The 20,196-nt window shown below is 49.3% G+C and overlaps 1 non-coding gene across 1 annotated transcript; it reads right to left on the bottom strand.

Annotated features, from left to right (window-relative positions):
* Positions 1-18,651: 18,651 nt before the first annotated feature.
* Positions 18,652-18,724, bottom strand: TRNAT-CGU (transfer RNA threonine (anticodon CGU)). Its single transcript has one exon. It is a non-coding gene; the product is annotated as a tRNA-Thr (tRNA).
* Positions 18,725-20,196: the final 1,472 nt, after the last annotated feature.

Genomic DNA, 20,196 nt, shown 5'->3' with positions numbered 1-20,196 from the left:
CATTCTCTGTCGTGCGTCGCCTGCACCCTTTGGGAAGTAACAGCAGGATCTGCTGCCATCTTTCGACCACGGCACCACGCATTGCTGCACGCTGCCATAGTCTTTAAGCATTGCTTTGTTACTTTTCGAACTCGCGCATGCGGCATTACAATATAAAGAAGCTATGCGCCCGAATCTCAACGCACGTCACGTGTTAACATACCTCCTTTCAAGGTTAGTACCGTTCAACCTGTTGACGCTGTTTTAAAGTGTGGCTGCTATGTGGCGAGCAGTCAGCTTAAGCTGCGAATTGTTCCAGTTCATGAATATGCCCGAAGGCATCTCTATTGACTGGAACAATTCGCAATGATGGTGTATAACAGAAGATGTGCTTGCATTTAGTTTATTGATGAAACCACTGGCAAGCTTGCGTACCCATATTAAGTGAGCACACGAATCGGAGCCTTCACCTTTTGCTATGAATTCTGTTTATTAAGAGAAAAAATCTAGTTTCTAAATCGGTCGTTTTCTGTGGCTTTCTCACTACCCTCTTTTGCACACAAGGGCTTTACCTAAAACAAGTAAAGTACGCACATTTGGTCTGCAACACAACATAGTAGACGCTAAAAAGACACACAAAGTAGGAGAAAAACACATGCTCGTCAACATTGGACTCTGGGCCATTTCAGTGGCAATTGGGCCACATAATAAGCAGCAAATATTAAAACAAATAGCATTCCGAAGCTTCATGTAAGGTTCTCCACATTATGCTTACTCAGTTAATTACCACCGCACTATATTTCAGCGCAGCCAATAGTGAAACACTGCTGTCAAGCTTCTAAAAACTTAAACAACACGAAAAAATGTCTCTTTATTAGCTGGTCCTTCTGACCTTTCTGTTGTGAAAAAAAAGCAGATTGACGGAGAGCGAGAAGCCGACATGGGTCCTGGTCTTTCATGTTCTAAGATACACACTGGAGACTGAAATAGGACTGCAGTTTAAAGGAGAAGTTTCTCAATACAATGCTTTCTCAATTTTATTTCTTGCGATGCGTAGTATCCACTCTACCGTCTGGAATAGGGGATCACCAACTATGCAACTAAAGTATGAATGGGAAAAAAAACAGAGAAACATGCTTTTGTAATTTTTCCGTGAGCGTTATATGTTAAGAAACCATGGCACATGCTAAATCATTTAATGTTTTCGCATCTTTAAGAGACAGCCCTGAATTTTGATTTCTAGCCTGTTTTAAAGTGAGCTCATATGTATTGAGCACTTGAACCGATTGAACCGAAGTTTTGTGTGAGTCAAAATTTTCTGAGACATTGTCACCACCAATCCTTCAATTTCTACTGAATAATAGCTATACATGTATTGAACTTACATAACACCACTGAATATGTTCGGGACCTAGTGAGTGTCATTGTGGCATAAGCTTGCCCACTGATTTGATTCTAATAATAACTATACTGTGAGCGCTGACTATGTACTTCATCTTCATCTGTATGACCAAACCATTGTACTGATCATCATCGTATGTCACGCGGGCTGGCTCTCTGGCTCGTGCGTCTGGATTAAAAAAGGATAACCTGGTTGCTGCCGTACCGGACGTGGTCTCATAAGTGGTGGAGAATGCTTTGGTTCCCACGTCCTCCTGCTCTACCCGTCATCCCTGGAGCTCCGGTCTGGTCGACGGTTGTGCCCTCAAGCCACAGCAATGGCAGAACCCAACCCGCCCACTGCTGCAACCGCTCCTTCTCAGCCACTTAGGCTTCACTACACCGTGAGTACCTCTCATCGAGACCCTCCGGTATTTTCCGGCCTTCGCAACGAAGACGTCGAAGAATGGCTCAACAGTTATGATCGAACCAGCGTTTGTAATTATTGGGACGAGGCGCACAAACTGCGCTACGTTCCTTTTTACCTCGATGGCGTCGCTAAAACCTGGTATTACAACCACGAGAGCGACTTCTCCAATTGGTCGGCCTTCACGGGGAATATTCGTCAGGTATTTGGCACGTCTGCAGGATGTTCTGTAGTAGCGAAACAGAAACTCGCAACCCGCATTCAAGGGGACGACGAATCGTATACGTCCTACATTGAAGATATTCTGGCTCTCTGTCGCCGAGCACAAAATGACATGACGGAGGCCAATCGCGTCCGACATCTACTGAAAGGCATCAACTCTGTGGCCTTCAATGCTCTCGTGATTCAGAATCCGACTACCGTCCGGGACGTCATCACTACATGCCAACGCCTGGACGCGCTTCATTCCATGCGCCTTCCACACGCCTCCTGCGACGCTCGCTTTACCAAAGAGCATGAATTGCGGGCCCTTATCCGCACAATTGTCAGAGAAGAACTTCACGGCCTTATTCCAGGCAACCCTACCGTTGCGTCTGTCCACACACCTCCTCCCAACCTGCGAGAGATAATCAAGGACGAACTGGCATCAATGACAAGCGCTGCCCATGCCTCGTCTCCTGTGCGCTTTCCAGTGCCTTCGTACTTAGAAGTTGCATCGCGGGCCCCTGCACCAGTTCCAACCGTGCCTGCGGATGTCGGATGCGACCATGTGGCAGTGATGACAATGCAAGCGCCAAGGCCACGCCACTATTCTACATGGCGTCCTCCCCGCCCCATCTGCTTCTACTGTGGCATAAGGGGTCATATATCCCGTTTCTGCCGCCACCGTCAGCAGGATGAACGACGTGGTTACTCAGCTTACGAGAGAGACTTTTCCCCGAGACCCGATGAATACGATCCCGCACCGTATCCATCCACCTTCCGTCAGTCGCCCTCCCCTCCACGGTCTCATGCTGGGCCTCATCCGTCTCGTTCATCTCGCCGCCGTTCTCCGTCACCGTTTCGGCGTACGTCATCACCCTTGCGTCCCGCTCCGATCTCTCGGGACTCGGAAAACTAGAAGGTGCAGTTTTTGGAGGAGAAACTGCTTGTCGTCGGAACACTACAACTCCTCCGTCTCGTCCAGGTAATTTACTGCCTGTTTCTGTGGAAGGTGTTTTTGTTGACGCCCTTATAGACCCTGGAGCCGCAATTTCGGTAATTGATCGTGAATTGTGTTTTCGCCTGCGTAAAGTGCAAACTCCTTATGCCGGTCCCATGTTATGCGGTGCTAATGACAGTCCAATTCGCCCGACCGGGTTGTGCTCTGCTCGTATTCTCATCGATGGAATCCGTCATCACATACAATTGGCTGTGCTGTCTTCGTGTGCTCATCAGATAATCTTAGGCTGGGACTTCTTGTCAGCGGCGTCTGCTGTAATTTCGTGTGGTCGGCCCCTCATTCGTATTACGGACACTGAGCTTTCCTCTGCTGCCGACCTTTCGTCGCCCAACCTGGTGACAGCTGCGGATTTCCTCCTGCCTCCCGGACGAGAACGTGTCCTTACGATCAAGTCACGTGACATTCTAGATGGTGACGCTGTGGTTGCTCCTTGCCGGCGCTGCATTTTTCGAGGGATCACCATCGCATCTTGTTTAGTGCGGTTCTCCCGTGGTTATGCAAGCATCACGGCCTGCAACACGACGCCAGAACCACTTCTTTTGCCTGAGGGGACCACTGTTGCCAGCATTACCGAAGAAGCACCGCTTTGTGTCGTCACTGGTTCATCTGCTTCGTCATCCTCAAAGTGTATGCCAGCGGAAGATGCATTTCCTGCTCTCAAGCCCACTTTGTGTGAACATCTCAACCCAACGCAAACGGATGCCTTGCTAGCGTTATTATTGAAGCACAAAACTTGCTTTGACGTTTGTTCCGAAGGTCGGGGTCAAACAACAGTGACCGCCCATCGTATCGACACCGACGGATCCCGTGTGATTCGCCGACGCCCTTACCGTGTGTCGGCTTCTGAGCGCAAGCTTATAGAAGAACAAGTCAACGACATGCTCGCGCGCAACGTCATCAGGCCTTCGACAAGCGCATGGTCTTCTCCTGTCGTACTAGTGAAAAAAAAGGATGGCTCGGTGCGGTTTTGCATTGATTACAGATCACTCAACAAAATGACTCGTAAGGACGTCTACCCAATGCCTCGCATTGACGACGCTCTTGATACTTTACAAGGTGCCGAGTACTTTTCAAGTCTTGACTTGCGCTCCGGTTATTGGCAGATTCCAATGCACGAGTCTGATAAAGAGAAGACTGCGTTTGCTACGCCAGATGGGCTCTTTGAATTCAATGTAATGCCTTTCGGCCTGTGAAATGCCCCAGCCACATTCGAACGGATGATAGACACGGTACTGCGGGGATTAAAATGGAAGACCTGCCTTTGCTACCTGGACGACATTTTCATTTTTTCGTCGAGCTTCCCACAGCACCTGGAACGGCTAGACGAAGTCCTCACGTGTTTAGCTAAGGCTGGTCTCTAGCTCAACACTAAGAAGTGTCGGTTTGCCAGTCACAGTATCAAGGTATTAGGTCACGTCGTCAGTAAACATGGCGTTGAACCCGATCCCGACAAGGTTGCCGCGGTGCTGCACTTTCCTACACCAACCACACAGAAAGACCTCCGCAGCTTCCTTGGCTTAGCGTCGTATTTCCGCCGCTTTGTACGTGATTTCGCTACTATTGCGGCTCCTCTGCACAAACTTCTGACCACGAGCGCACCCTTTGTCTGGTCGGATGACTGCGAAGCTGCTTTTCACACCCTCAAGCGATGCCTCACATCACGGTCAGTGCTTCGCCATTTCGACCCTGCAGCACCTACTGTGCTACACACTGACGCAAGTGGACTTGGCATCGGTGCTGTCCTTCTTCAGCGGAACCACGCTTCCGAAGAACAAGTCGTGGCCTACGCGAGCCGTACTCTGTCACATGCTGAGCGAAACTACAGCATCACTGAGCAAGCATGTCTCGCCATCGTGTGGTCCATACAAAAGTTTCGTCCTTACTTATACGGCCGGCATTTCACAATAGTGACTGACCATCATGCTCTGTGTCGCTTATCGTCTCTCAAAAGTTTGTCGGGACGCCTTGGCCGTTGGGTACTACGATTGCAAGAGTATGACTACAGCTTCACATATAAGTCGGGCCGAGAGCACCAAGATGCTGACGCTTTGTCCCGTTGCCCGCTCTCGCAGAGCGCCGAAGTGTCACCTTTCATCTGTTCGTCACCGCCCGCCAAAGTGACCAAACAGACGGCTGCTCCTTCGAAACAGTTAGGTGCCTCGGCGGACCTTCTTTCGTCCACAGATCTCGCCTCGCTCCAACATGCCGATGCCTACTGCCGCACAATCATCGATCGGCTCACTGGCTTATCGCGTGCTCCAAACAGCTGCCTAAGACGACAACTTGCCCGTTTCAAGCTTCATGAGGAAACATTATGTCGGCAAATTTACCATCCTCTCGGTAACCAATGGGTTCCCGTCATTCTTCGCTCACTTCGTCTGGAAGTTCTACAAGCGTTTCATGACGATACGACAGCTGGCCACTTAGGGTTCCACAAGACCTACGACCGCCTCAGGACTCGCTGCTTTTGGCCTGGCCTCTCCACTTCTGTCGCCAAGTACGCGCTTCCTGCGCGTCATGCCAGCACCGAAAACGTACCACGTCTCTTCCCGCAGGGCCACTGCAACCACCGCCGTGCCCGTCCACTCCCTTTGAATTTGTGGGCATAGACTTATACGGACCTCTTCCGCTTACGTCAGCCGGTCACCGCTGGATTGTTACTGCCGTAGACCACCTTACTCGCTACGCGGAGACGGCAGCTCTTTCATCTGGTGCTACCTCTGAAGTAGCCGACTTTTTCCTTCGCGCCATTATTTTACGACATGGCGCACCGCGTGTGCTCCTTAGTGACCGTGGCAAGACATTTCTTTCACATGTCCTTGCTGAAGTCTTAAAGGCCTCTAACACTATTCACAAGACCACATCAGCGTATCACCCAGAAACTAATGGTCTGACTGAGCGTTTTCACCAAACTTTGTCCGACATGATCTCTATGTACGTGCAACCAGATCACAAAAACTGGGACACAATACTTCCTTTTGTCACGTTCGCATATAACACTGCCATACAGCGTACAACAAATTTCAGTCTTTTTTTTCTCGTGTATGGCCGTGTACCGACTTTTGTTCTGGACACCACCTTTTTGTCCACATCTTCCAATCCATATTCATCTCTCCTGGAAGAGTTCGCCGCTCGCGTCGCCCGCTGCCGTAAAATCGCCCGTGCCAACACTACTACCATTCAGGACAAGCGAAAAAACGACCTTGATGCGAAGCGTCGAGTTGTTGTGTTCCGCCCAGGCGACGAAGTCCTTTTGTGGACACCTGTTCGTGTACCTGGGCTCTGCGAAAAATTCCTTCACCGGTATCTCGGTCCATACACCGTCCTGGAACGAACATCTGAAGTCAACTATCACGTTACTCCTGTCAACGCGGCTTCTGATCGTCGTCGCCGCCACACCGAGATCGCCCACGTCTCTCGACTGAAACGATATATTCGGCGTCCCAACCCTTTCTAACTTGCTGCCCTCTTTCGCGAAGGGGGGAAAATAGTGTGAGCGCTGACTATGTACTTCATCTTCATCTGTATGACCAAACCATTGTAGTGATCATCATCGTATGTCACGCGGGCTGGCTCTCTGGCTCGTGCGTCTGGATTAAAAAAGGATAACCTGGTTGCTGCCGTACAGGACGTGGTCTCATAATACATGTATTGAATTTACATAACACCACTGAATATGTTCGAGACCTAGTGAGTGTCATTGTGGCATAAGCTTGCCCACTCATTTGATTCTCTCTTAGGCACACGATTACCTACAGATCATTACACAATGGCTATCATCGCTCAAACACCATCAACCAACGTTCCTGCTGAAAACTGCTCTTTTAGGAGTGAAGCTGCCTAAGGTCGAGACGTCCGTCGCCGTGCGCAATAGCCGTGAAGACAATGATGACGCTAATAACGACGAAGATCAGCACGACGATCATCATGGACAACGGCTGGCTTGTGCAGTAGATGCCATCTCGATATGCTCTGCGGTGCATTTCGTATGACTTGAAACCAACATCGACCAAGGTAACGTGCACAGACCTCGTCTTTTATAACATCAACCTGGTTTCAATTCGTAAAAAGAGCTGTAATGACGGCCAAACGAAATTCACAACTCAACACAGCATTATGCTTATGAACAAGGAACCTTGTATGTGATCGTACACCGCTTTAGCACTCATTTGCATACGTTGTTAGGTTTGGCCTGGAGATTCGTCTCTCAATCCCTTCGGCACCCAGTCTGACAGACGCTGTCGAAGATTTGAGCTATTATCCAGACCAAGCAGCAAGCAAAGGCGAGTCCCCGTCCTTCAAATGCGGACCCCTTTGTCGTCCCTTCAAGCAGCAGCGTGACCGATGGCCTCGGCGACTCATCGGGCGACAGGAAAGCTGGCGTGAGCGGCGCCAGAGCTGACGGCGGAGCGGCGCTTCTTTAATCCTCAGTCAAGTAGCCGACCGGCCGACTGCCTATGCTAGCCAGGCATTGTCCCTGCTGGCCGGAGGAGGAGACGTCGTGTCGCCGCGACGCCACGACGAAAGAGGGCAACAGGGACGGCGTCTTCCTTAAAGAGACCGTGACGGCCACCGCAGATCGCCCCGCTAATTGGGCGAGCTGTGCGGTGGACCCTTTGACGTATGCGACCAGGATCGTGGGAACTCTCGACTAACGGCACACACACGACGAGGAAGAGCCCTGCTGGCGCCACCACAGTGCAGTGTTCACGTGGACCGTGCATGCTCGCCCCCCTCGCCTGTGTGTGCGTGATTGGTGCTCGACTCGGAGAGGAGGAGCCCGACAGGGCATAAAACGACGCCGCAGAGTGCTGGACGTCACTCTGAACTATGTAACGTTCAACCACCACGCTCGTGGTTTGTGAAACCACTAACCCTTCTTTTCTGTAAATATGTGTAAAATAATGTCATAAACCCATGTTTTGTTCTCGTATCCTTCAGCGACCTTCCTTCTCATCTCTTACAACTGGTGGCAGCAGTGGGATGCCATCACCTGCAACTTCGGCCTTCCGACCTCTAACAACTGGTTGGCAGCGGTGAGATGGACTTCGCGACATGGTGCTGTGCTGTGGTGAGTGCTTGGTCTTTGCTTTGACTTTCAAGGCTTCAATTGTGTGAGTTTATTAGAAGCTGGATTGTGTGTGGATTAGGGAGATTACCTTTTGTGAGTTGTAGGAATCAGCTAATTATGTGTGAGATGCAGGGCCAAAGTACAACGGCAATCATGTCGTGGAAGGCAATGCTAAGAGATGAACTTTTGTGTGTGAGTAAGCATCTAGGCATTGAAATAGAGGAAAGAATGGGCAGGACAGCGATTTGGATGCTGATCTTGCAAAAAGCCAGTGAGGAGGATATTAAAAACGCAGTAGAGATTTTTGAAAAACAGGAAATGGAGGAAAAGAATAGAAAAGAGCGTGATCGAGCAAAGTCAAGTGTGTTCTTTAAAACATGGGCTGACATGAAACTACATTAAGCAAATGAGCATGTTAGTACACCAGATTTACTTCATTTTGTTGTTTCAGTTATTGCTTATAAGGATCATATGATCACTTGAGCTGAGAGCCTGGCGTTCACCAAAATTTGAGGCTAGGTACCTTTCTAGGATTGATAAGACGCAGTTTCATTTGATGTGAGAGAGTTTAGTTGGCGTCAGGGTGTCATAAAATTAGGTACTCTCGACTACGCCTTGCAAGTATTTGATTAGAGAAGAAAAAATTCGCACAATTACCTTTTGTAGGTTTAGGCTGCATTTGTGCGGAATTTAGGTGGGTGTGTTTTATGAAATTAGTAGATGTAAGCTAAAAATTAGTAGTGCGGGTGGTAGGAGAAAGCTAGTTTTGTAAAATTGGGATTACGGATAAATAGGGCCGAATTGTATTTGCCTTTGTGTGCTTTTCACGCACGGCAATTTGTTCCATTTTTTGGTAAGCATCTTTACGTCCATGATTGTTGAAACTTTGGCGGCACCAAAATGTCACAAAATTTTAGCATACAAGTTTTTCTTTTTGTGTTAAGAAGCCTGGAGGGTTTTAAGCGGGTCCAATGTGCTTGACTTCAGCATGGTATTGTGTTGTGTGGTTCGCCTTACTGTTGTCTATCATTGTGAGCTGGTTTGGGAGTTGCTTTGAAGTTCGCAGCTGGAGAGAGAAAAGCCAGACCATCGTCCTCGTCACCAACCATTCTCTTCGTGCCCAGAGGTTGGGAGCGCTGGCCAGCCGAGATTTTCCAGGTGGCGGAGGAGCTGTTAGGTTTGGCCTGGAGATTCGTCTCTCAATCCCTTCGGCACCCAGTCTGACAGACGCTGTCGAAGATTTGAGCTATTATCCAGACAAAGCCGCAAGCAAAAGCGAGTCCCCGTCCTTCAAATGCGGACCCCTTTGTCGTCCCTTCAAGCAGCAGCGTGACTGATGGCCTCGGCGACTCATCGGGCGACAGGAAAGCTGGCGTGAGCGGCGCCAGAGCTGACGGCGGAGCGGCGCTTCTTTAATCCTCAGTCAAGTAGCCGACCAGCCGACTGCCTATGCCCGCCAGGCATTGTCCCTGCTGGCCGGAGGAGGAGACGTCGTGTCGCCGCGACGCCACGACGAAAGAGGGCAACAGGGACGGCGTTTTCCTGAAAGAGACCGTGACGGCCACCGCAGATCGCCCCGCTAATTGGGCGAGCTGTGCGGTGGACCCTTTGAAGTATGCGGCCAGGATCGTGGGAACTCTCGACTAACGGCACACACACGACGAGGAAGAGCCCTGCTGGCACCACCACAGGGCAGTGTTCACGTGGACCGTGCATGCTCGCCCCCTCACCTGTGTGTGCGTGATTGGTGTTCGACTCGGAGAGAAGGAGCCCGACAGGGCATAAAACGACGCCGCAGAGTGCTGAACGTCGCGCTGAACTATGTAACGTTCAACCACCACGCTCGTGGTTTGTTAACCCACTAACCCTTCTTTTCTGTAAATATGTGTAAAATAATGTCATAAACCCATGTTTTGTTCTCGTATCCTTCAGCGACCTTCCTTTCCATCTCTTACAACTCGTGGCAGCAGTGAGATGCCATCACCTACAACTTCCTTCGACTCCAACCTTAACAACGTGTACTGTCAATGTCGCGGGGAATTGACGGCAACACCGAACGATCCCGCTAGTTCACTCACTCATCAATAATAACTTCTTGTATATGCCGTGTTTTTTCGGCTCACTTTTTGTATTCAGGAGCCAAACTTGATATTTGTTTCATGATATGAAGGGCCATCGCAAGTACCTTTTCTGTCAACACTGCTAAGTCGAAATATCAGTCACAATTCTACAAAATACCAGAGACTCCACAAGAGAAAGGCAACACCAAGAGCCAAATAGGCACCACGGAACACGCTTGATTGCAATCAGGCACCGAGTCTGTTCCGGTCAATCCGACGTTTTCAGGGATATTGTTTTCACTGCCATCCGCAAAAATCGTGAAACAATACGTTGCGAGAGGTAAATGACAATGTACCCACTCGATGAACGTACTTCTCTTCATACGTTGGAATGCTCCTGCTTCCGCAAGAGCAAGCAATTACCTCCGCTTTTCTTTCCAGCTCAGCAGGAACGTCACCCGGGATCATTGCTCAGTGCCATTCGATAATAAACGGCACCATCGAATCTAGCCACAGCGGCACAATAGTAATGAAAAAGGAACACCACGACATTTTTTTACGCGACAGTAAATTGCAAGCCAGGGGTGAATCGGCGCAGGAAGAGAACAATAGCAGCTCATCTTCCGTCCAGATGCATTGTACGGCTTACCATACAAAGGTACACAAGCGGAAGTGCTCGCAACAGTCTGCACGGCTTTTTCGTACTGCTACTGAATCCGCGATGTTGTGACATCCCGTTCGTAAGCTTCTGACGCTAAAACTCTGATGTAGTTTCAGGTGTTCGGATGAATACGTGTATCCATTGAGGAGCATTATGTTATCCCAGAAAGTTTGAAAAGGCTCCAGATATATAAAAGAAAATATTACAAGCCACTTCAATACTGTGAAACTATCAGATGACGGTGTGCATAGTATGGTGCATATTGTTATGGTTTATGTTACCAGTACTGTGAGCTTAGAGCGCATATATATATATATATATATATATATATATATATATATATATATATATATATATATATATATATATATATATATATATATATATTGTTATGGCGTTTATTAGCCGGCACACAGCGAGTCTACACAATGGCGACAGTAACGGCCAAAACACGGGGTCTACGCGAGACCCACTAGAAAGCACATAAGAGTTCGACCCACTTCAGTGTTCGGCGGCTTCTGTAGAATTACCCCGGGGTCGAAGAGGGAGCCGCCTGGCGACCTAACAGCTTGTAACTACGAGCGGGTCATAGTAAGCCTTCAGACGCTCCACGTTGACTATGTCGCGCCCGCGGCGGCGCATGTCCGAAGATTGTTCAATTGGCTCGATAAGATAGTTGACCGGAGATGTGCGCTCGATCACACGGTAGGGACCTTCATATTTCGGGAGTAGTTTGGAAGAAAGGCCAGCTACGGAGGTCGGGATTGAGAGCCATACAAGGGAACCAGGAAGGAAGGTGGGTTCAGAAGTGGCGGAGCCATCACGAATACTCTTCTGCCGCTCTTGCTCATGCGTCGTAAAAGTCTTGGCAAGCTCGCGACACTCTTCAGCAAGCCTGGCGGTCTCGGAAATAGGTGTACACTCAGATGGATCCGGCGTGTACGGGAGTATCGTGTCGATGGTGTGTGACGGGTGCCTTCCGTACAGCAAAAAGAAAGGTGAAAAACCAGTCGTGCTCTGAGGGGCGGTGTTGTAGGCGTAAGTGACGAAGGGCAGTATGGTATCCCAATTCGTGTGGTTGGCGGCGACGTACATCGACAGCATGTCGCCGAGGGTGCGGTTAAAGCGTTCGGTCAGACCATTCGTCTGCGGGTGGTAAGCAGTAGTTTTGCGGTGGACAGAATGGCACTCAGTGAGAATGGCATCGACGACTTCTGACAAGAAGACACGGCCTCGATCGCTGAGAAGCTCCTGGGGTGGACCGTGGCGCAATATAAATCGATGTAGTAGGAAGGACGCAACATCACGCGCAGTAGCCGCAGGGAGAGCGGCGGTTTCGGCGTATCGCGTTAAATGATCTACGGCGACGATGGCCCAGCGGTTGCCAGTGGACGTCAGAGGAAGTGGTCCGTACAAATCGATACCTATGCGCCCAAATGGACGGTCAGGGCAAGGTAGCGGTTGCAGACCGGCTGGTGACATGTGTGCGGACGGTTTGCGGCGTTGGCAGGCGAGACAGGAGCGAACGAACTGCTGGACGTAGCGTTACATCCCGCGCCAGAAGTAGCGTTGTCTAATGCGATGGTAGGTTTTGAATACCCCAGAGTGCGCGCACTGTGGATCAGAATGGAACGATTCACATATCTCCGACCGCAGACTGCGGGGTATCACGAGTAGCCACTGCCGGCCATCGGCGTCGTAATTGCGTCGGTGTAGGAGGCCGTCACGAATGGCGAAATGGTGAGCTCGACGACGCAAGGCACGCGTGGATGGCGTTGCGGACGGATCAGAGAGCAAGTCGATCAGTTGGGCGATCCAATTATCCTTTCGCTGTTCGGTAGCGATGATGTCAACATCAATGGCAGAAACAACAACCGAGGATACTGAGCAGAGCACGTTAGCTTCAGGCAGAGGGGAGCGCGAGAGGGCGTCGGCGTCAGCATGCTGGCGTCCGTTGCGGTAGAGGACGCGGATGTCGTAGTCTTGTAAGCCACACCTTATGTGGAAACGATTGAACACTGTGCTACACGGTGACCCCCAAGAACAATCCACTTTATCAATTAATAGTAACGGCGAAGAATTAACGAATGCACGCTTGGCGAATTCCTTCAACGACTTTTTCACATCACTTGTGAATAGTAAGCACGATCCGAATTGCATTCAATATTTAACAGCACCGATACAGAAAAGCGCATTCTTGTGTCCGACTACTGTGCATGAAATTATAACATCTGTTTTGTCACTAAAAAACAGTATGTGTACGGATGTTCATGACTTCCAAATCAGACCTATAAAATTTGTAATCGATATTATCGCACCAATTCTGGAACATGTTATTAACCTCATGTTTTCTGTTGGCACATTTCCCAAACAACTACAGATGTCAAAGGTAACTGTAATATTCAAGGGTGGTGACATCAACAATTTCTCCAATTACAGGCCAATTTCAATTATTCCAGTCTTTTCTAAATGCATTGAGAAATTGATATATAAACGCATGTCCAGTTTTTCAACGAAGCATAGCATTATTACGCCTTGCCAGTTTGGCTTCCGGAAGGGATGCTCCACTGAGATGGCTCTATTGCGCCAAAAGGAGCTTATCTTACAATCTTTCGAAGATCATCTCTGTACACTAGGCATATTCATTGACTACTCAAAAGCATTTGACTCAATTAACCACGATTCCTTGTTTGAGAAACTGCAGCATTATGGCTTTAGAGGCACTTTCTTAAAACTTATAATTTCTTACTTTAAACATCGCCACCAGCAAGTCACTATTAATGGTTTTGTATCCGAATTCAAACCAATTAAGGCTGGTGTACCTCAGGGTAGCATTTTGGGCCCATTGCTCTTTAATTTATATGTGAATGATATAGTAAATATTTGTGCTAATACTAAATTTATCATTTACGCAGATGATACAAGTGTTTTTATTACAGGACGTGACCCTTCAAACCTCATTGAAAAAGGCAACGTCGTCCTAAATAAAATTCACACTTGGAGTATCGCCAACTCTTTGAACCTAAACGCGGCTAAAACGAAAGCTGTTATATTTCGGCCTCAAAACAAAACACTGGGCATCACAAACAGTCTAAAGTTAGGTACATCAACTATAGAATTATCACGCGTTGCTAAAAGCCTGGGAGTCATTTTTGAAGAGCATATGACGTGGACAGATCAAGTGAATGCCACCTTAAATAAACTTTCAAAAACTGTAGGTATATTGTCAAAGTTTCGTTACGTCCTGCCTCAAAACATAAAATTGTTAATTTATAAATCACTATTTTTGTCTAACTTATCTTATTGTCACTTAGTCTGGGGCACGACCACCAAAACCAACGTTCAGAAATTACACAAACTTCAAAAGAAAGCCATTCGTAACATCGTTAGTGCCGCATACGATGCCCACACGGAACCGATTTTCAAGGCTCTGCACTTATTCCCAGTACATGAGCTATATCACACAATTTTAAACAATCGCTATAAGTCGGCTATAAAAAATAACGACACATTTTTCACAGAATTGTCGGCGCTAACTCGCGCTGAACATGTGCGAATTTTGAGGACTCGTGAAGTCTGGAGATTACCAAGACCACGAACCAATTACGCAACACAGATGTTGAAATATCAGCTACCGCTACTACTTAACATATCCGAAAAACATAAGTAACACTTCCGCGTACTCAATTCGCATGTGTATGATGATAAAATGTACCTGTGAATCTCTCTCTCCCCCTTCATTTTGAACGAGTGCATCTCTGTATACTGTACCAGTGCCTTTTTTTTTTTTTTTTTTTTATTGTGTACATTTTTCAGTTCCACTAGCTCGCTTATGTTGTTGCAATGAAGATAACTGTTATGTGCCCGTTTTTGCCTTTGTACGCCACGATTGTACGCCACTCTGTACGCCACGTTTGCCAAGCCCGGGGGTACGGACCCTGTCAAGCCTCATCTATGGCTTTTTGTCCGTACCCACCAAGCTCCACTGAATGTCTTTGAAGCTGAAATAAATCATGATTGATTGATTGATTGATAAGCGAAGAGCCCAACGGGCGAGGCGGCCTGAGGGATCCTTCAATGATGACAGCCAGCATAGTGCATGATGGTCAGTAAAGACATCGAATGGGCGACCATACAAATAAGGTCGAAACTTTGTAAGAGCCCAGACGATCGCCAGGCACTCTTTTTCCGTGACGGTGTAGTTTGTCTCGGCTCTTGTGAGCGTACGGCTTGCATATGCCACAACATAATCAGGGAACCCGGGTTTGCGCTGCGCCAGGACAGCGCCGAGGCCTACACCACTGGCGTCCGTGTGCACTTCTGTTGGGGCCGTAGGGTCATAGTGGCGGAGAATGGGAGGAGACGTCAACAAGTGGCGGAGCTTCAAGAACGCGTTGTCGCACTCTGACGACCACGAATTGAGGGGCTCGTTACTTCCGAGGAGCTTCGTCAGCGGTGATATAATCGTGGCGAAGTTTCGTATAAAGCGTCGGAAGTATGAGCACAGGCCCACGAAACTACGCAGTTCTTTGACGGACGCAGGTTTTGGGAATTCGGCCACGGCCCGAAGCTTGGCTGGGTCAGGAAGAATGCCATCCTTGGACACGACGTACCCTAGGATGGTGAGTTGGCGTGCTGCAAAGCGGCACTTCTTCAGATTTAGTTGCAAGCCGGCATTGCTCACACGTGCGAAAACTTCTTTTAGACGTTGGAGATGGGTGGAGAAATCTGGAGCGAAGACAACAACGTCATCGAGGTAACACAAGCACGTGTGCCATTTCAAGTTGCGCAGTACGGTGTCCATCATGCGCTCAAATGTCGCAGGTGCATTACACAGACCAAACGGCATGACGTTGAATTCGTACAAGCCGTCGGGTGTGATGAAGGCAGTCTTCGGTCGAGCGTCATCAGCCAGGGGTACTCGCCAGTACCCCGAGCGCAGATCGAGAGAAGAAAAAAATTGGGCTCCGTGAAGGCTGTCAATTGCGTCGTCGATGCGCGGCAGTGGGTAGACATCCTTGCGAGTGATCTTATTGAGCCGTCTGTAGTCCACACAGAACCGCACAGAACCATCTTTCTTCGCAACAAGAACAACAGGAGACGCCCATGGACTGTCCGAGGGCCGAATGACGTCGCGTCGGAGCATATCGTCAACCTGCTCGTTAATTTGCCGGCGTTCAGCAGGCGACACGCGGTATGGACGTTGCCGTAATGGTGGATGGGCACCAGTGTCAATACGATGCGTAACAGTGGACGCGCGACCGAGAGAACTTCGCCCGACATCGAAAGAAGAACGGTATTCTTGCAACAGGTCTAGAAGCTGGGAACGCTGCACTGACGTAAGGTTGTCATCAATGAATGGGCCAAATACATCAGGAGATGATGGGTCAGAAGTAGAAACAGCACTGATGGTACGTGAATCGGGACAACGCGAGTCTTCGGGTACGTCCAGGACTTGTGCGTCGTCGACTGCTTCCACTCTGCCGAGACATTCCCCTTGAACCAAGGTAACAGTGTACGGGGATGGGTTGGTCACAAAAATAGCGGCGTTGCCCTGGGTGATTTGCACGGTCGCGAAAGGTACTAGCAACCCTTTCCTCCTGGAAGCACGGTAGGATGGCGAAACAAGTGCAATTGTGTCGGAGAGACCGGTGCAGTAGACCGATACGCCCATCGTCGAGCTTGGAGGCACTATAGTATCGTCTTTCACAAGAATCTTGTTCAGTGTCGAGGGACCGTCTTCTGGCGTCAAATGCGAGAAGGGCGAGAGTTCAATTTCGGCGGCGGCACAATGAATGACGGCGTCGTTGCGGGAGAGAAAATCCCATCCCAAGATGACGTCATGAGAGCATGCCGGAATGATGATGAATTGGGCGACATACAGAACGTCCTGAACGACAACGCGAGCTGTGCAGCCTGCTGTAGGATTAATACGATGTGAGCTAGCGGTACGAAGGGACAGTCCAGAAATCGGCGTCGTCACTTTTCGAAGCAAGCGGCAAAGGTTTTCGCTCATAACTGATACCGCAGCTCCAGTGTCAATAAGAGCAGATGCATGAACACCGTCCACAAGCACGTCAATGACATTAGATGGGCGGCTCTGAGAGCTTTCACAATGCGATAGCGTCGCAGTCCTTGCCTCTGGGACTGCGACGACTAGTTTTCCCGCTCATGAGCAGAAGAACTTGGCCGCATGGGGGACAGAGACCGACGTCGTGGAGACGGCGACCTTCGAGCAGACGGACCTGGGCGAGACGACAGTGGCACAGACGGCAGTTCCTCGTTATACGAACGGCTAAGGTGGCCAGCAACAGGAGAAGTGGGAGCCGGCTGTAGTCGAGAGCAATAACGGGCTACGTGACCGGCATAACCGCAAGCAAAGCAGATGGGCCGGTTGTCGGGTGTGCGCCATCGGTTTGCCGGGGTGGGTCTCGCCCGGAACGGTGTCTGGAAAGGCTGCATGGTGGGCTGAAAATGAGGCTGAGGGGTTGCGCCAACATATGCAGCCGGCATACCCGCTGCAAAGGACGGAGGTCGTGCGGCAGCTTCGGCGTAAGTCACTGGTGCAGGCGCTTGAACGACTGGAGGCGGCCTTGCGACCACTTGGGCGTAACTTGGGGGTGCAGGGGCCGGAAGTTGTTGTGGGTGGTACGCAGGCATGACCTCCGCTATTTCCTGCTCAATCGCTCGGCGGATGGGTGGAAGAATGGTAGTGGCCGATTGTTGAGCAGCCGGTGGGTGGGCAAAGGGCAGGAGAGAGAACTGCCGCGCGATTTCCTCACGTATGAAGGACTTGAGATCTGCCAGCAGTGCCACCTGATCACAGCTCGCTTCCAAGCCTGCGAGCCCTGCATCTCGTGGTGTGGAGCGACGGGTCATCGAACGCTGCCGGCGGAGCTCCTCGTAGCTCTGGCACAGCGTGATGACCTCAGCTACTGTGCCTGGGTTTTTAGCAAGCAGCATCGTGAAGGCATCATCGGCAATGCCCTTCATGACGTTCCGGATCTTGTCTGATTCGGACATGCTGTCGTTCGACTTCTTGCACAAGTCCAGGACATCTTCAATGTAACTGGTGAATGACTCACCGGCCTGCTGAGCGCGTTCGCGTAAGCGCTGCTCGGCTTGCAGCTTGCGAACGGCAGGGCGGCCAAAAACGTTGGTGATAGCAGTCTTGAAACCGGACCAGGTTGCAAACTCGGACGCGTGGTTGGTGTACCACAAACTTGCAACGCCCGCAAGGTAGAACACCAAGTTTGTCAACTTGCCGTCCTCGTCCCATTTGTTGGGGACGCTCACGCGCTCGTAAATGGCGAGCCAGTCCTCCACGTCAGTGCCATCGGCGCCCGTGAAGATGGGTGGATCGCGGATCCTGGGGACACCGGGACATGGGGGTGGCATGGGAGGAGGCGTTTGCTGAGAGGCGTCGTGGGACATGGTAGATTGCAGCGTACGTGAGCGTAGTTCCAAGGGCATCGAAGGGGATCGTAGCACTCTCCACCAATTTGTTATGGCGTTTATTAGCCGGCACACAGCGAGTCTACACAATGGCGACAGTAACGGCCAAAACACGGGGTCTCCGCGCGAGCGGCGTTCTCTTTGGGCAGACCCACTAGAAAGCACATAAGAGTTCGACCCACTTCAGTGTTCGGCGGCTTCTGTACAATATATATATATATATATATATATATATATATAAGGGAAAGAAGTGTATACCTAAGGACTCGTTTTTCCGTGTTTTAACACAATATTAATGAGATATAACAGACAGTAATGCCAAGGAATGTACAGGGGAAGTTATTAAAACCAATGGAATGTAAATAAGAAGAAAGAAAAGTGGATGAAAAAATGACCAACTGTGAGCAGGAATCGAACCTACGACCTTCGAATTACGCGTTCGATGCTCTAACCACTGAGCTATCACAGCGGCCCTCCCTCCATCCACTTTTTTGGGTTTATCTGTGAATTTAGAAGTAGGAGCGACAGTCAGCGCCATCTATAAGCCAAACAACGAGTGTGAAAACACTCTTATGCGCATGTTTGGCGTCACGTAGCACGTGAACTTATTATGAGCGGGCAGCTGATTAATTGTCCCTCTTATACAACCTAAACACACTAAGTCTGCCAGTACGAGACCCTCGTTCAATGAAATAAGGGAAAGAAGTGTATACCTAAGGACTCGTTTTTCCGTGTTTTAACACAATATTAATGAGATATAACAGACAGTAATGCCAAGGAATGTACAGGGGAAGTTAATAAAACCAATGGAATGTAAATAAGAAGAAAAAAAAGTGGTTTCTTTTCTACATATATATGTATATATATATATATATATATATATATATATATATATATATATATATATATATATATATATGTGTGTGTGTGTGTGTGTGTGTGTGTGTGTGTGTGTGTGTGTGTGTGTGTGTGTGTGTGTGTGTGTGTGTGTGTGTGTGTGTGTGTGTGTGTGTGTGACGTATCAAGTGATGGTTAGTAGAGGTCGAGAAGGAAGAAGTGCAGTAAGGAATAAACATGGTGTATGAGCCAGGCCACGTCGCCCATTCATCATAGCGTCACACGAGTCGACAGGATGGAGACCTGCCTGCCCCTTCATGAGTCACTCATCATCCACGCAGTTCCCCAGAAAACGCCCTGACGATACATTGACTACCGAATCATCGCCTAAGAGAACAACGACCAGCACCACGGCAGAACCATCGGCTGACCTCGACATCCCCAAATACACCGGATCAGCGGACGACGGAGCCGTACAGGACTGGTTCGATCTGTTCGAACACCACGCAACCGCTGCATCATGGTCGGAACGGAAAATGGTTACGAACTCCAGCGACTACGTCACCGGTGAGGCATTTAAATTTTACCTCACCCACATATTCGACAACGATGAGTCTTGGCAAAAGATAAAACAAGAAATGATCGTTTGGTTTAAAAAATACGATGATGACTACGACGAAGACTTGCTTGTAACCCACCATCCACAGACAACTGCACTCAGTCGTCAATTTTACAGGCAGTCTTCAACCATTCGAATGCACAACAAGATTCGACCTCTGACAAAAGACGAAGTGGCACACGAGTTAAGTGGCAGACGACAACGCGTATTTTGGGAAAAACACAGCCATCGAGCGCGCCTCCCTTGCACGAAAGTCGGCATTTGCGAAGTCATCGCTTCAGCATATGACCCCAGACGTTGCCCAACCACCTGATGCCGTTCACTCTTCGTCTGGCATACGTGGTCCACCACCTGGGTTTTCAACACGTGGTTCTTCAAGCGCTCCTAACGTTCACCACTTGCCTTATAAGCACGCCTTGCTCACGGTAGACCAGCTGACGCATGAAGAAAATACCGAACAACGTCATGACTACTCGAAGAGTGAA

The sequence above is a fragment of the Rhipicephalus microplus genome, unplaced genomic scaffold (assembly GCF_043290135.1).
Source record: "Rhipicephalus microplus isolate Deutch F79 unplaced genomic scaffold, USDA_Rmic scaffold_19, whole genome shotgun sequence".
Taxonomy (NCBI): Eukaryota; Metazoa; Arthropoda; class Arachnida; order Ixodida; family Ixodidae; genus Rhipicephalus; species Rhipicephalus microplus.
The sequence above is the reverse complement of the archived record's forward strand: the minus strand, read 5'-3'. Positions and strand labels throughout refer to the sequence as shown.